Consider the following 574-nt stretch of genomic DNA (forward strand, 5'->3'; position numbering starts at 1 on the left):
CCGCAAGCGCCGCGCCTCCGGGACGGAAACGCCTGCCCTGCGCCCAGGAGTAGCACGTGCGGAGCCCGCTCGAGGCCCCGCCTCCTCTCTGGGGTCGCGGCTCGGGATTGGCCCAGAGGCGGCGCGGGCTCTGATTGGCCGAAGGAGCGACGGGGTGACTTCGCCTTCCGGGCTGTGTTCCGCCGGGGTCGCGACCCTTGGGCGGCTACTTGTGGGGTGCTACTCGTCTGCGGGCGCCCCCAGGCCGCTGCGAGTTCCTCCCAGCGGCGTCCAGGCCGCGCCTGCAGCGCGCGGTGGCCCGCGGGTGGGCGGGGCCCTGCACCGGCGGTGCCTTTAAAGGAGGACTCGTCAGAGCCGAGACTGCGGAGTAACGTGGTTGTGTCTTGAGGCTCGTATGTGTTGTAAATGTCGGTGGGGTCAGAGAGGGAAGCTCCTCCAGTTAACACTGAATTCTTAGTGTGGAAAGGTGAAGACACTTGAGTCGTAGGTGTCTTCTTTCCTTACCGGGCCAAAGGGCCTTTATTTTGGCCCTGTGTGCTTCCATTTGAGCAGTCGGTTGTGGAATTAAAAAAAA

The 574-nt window shown here is 64.1% G+C and overlaps 1 long non-coding RNA gene across 2 annotated transcripts in view; it reads left to right on the forward strand.

Moving 5' to 3' along the window:
• LOC120596963 (uncharacterized) overlaps positions 1-574 on the forward strand; it is a 9,815-nt gene continuing 9,241 nt past the window's right edge. For both annotated transcript variants that reach the window (XR_005651284.1, XR_005651282.1), the window contains exon 1: positions 1-392. This is a non-coding gene — a long non-coding RNA (uncharacterized LOC120596963). The remainder of the gene's footprint in view (positions 393-574) is intronic.

This window comes from Pteropus medius, unplaced genomic scaffold, assembly GCF_902729225.1.
Source record: "Pteropus medius unplaced genomic scaffold, Ma_sr-lr_union100, whole genome shotgun sequence".
NCBI lineage: Eukaryota > Metazoa > Chordata > Mammalia > Chiroptera > Pteropodidae > Pteropus > Pteropus medius.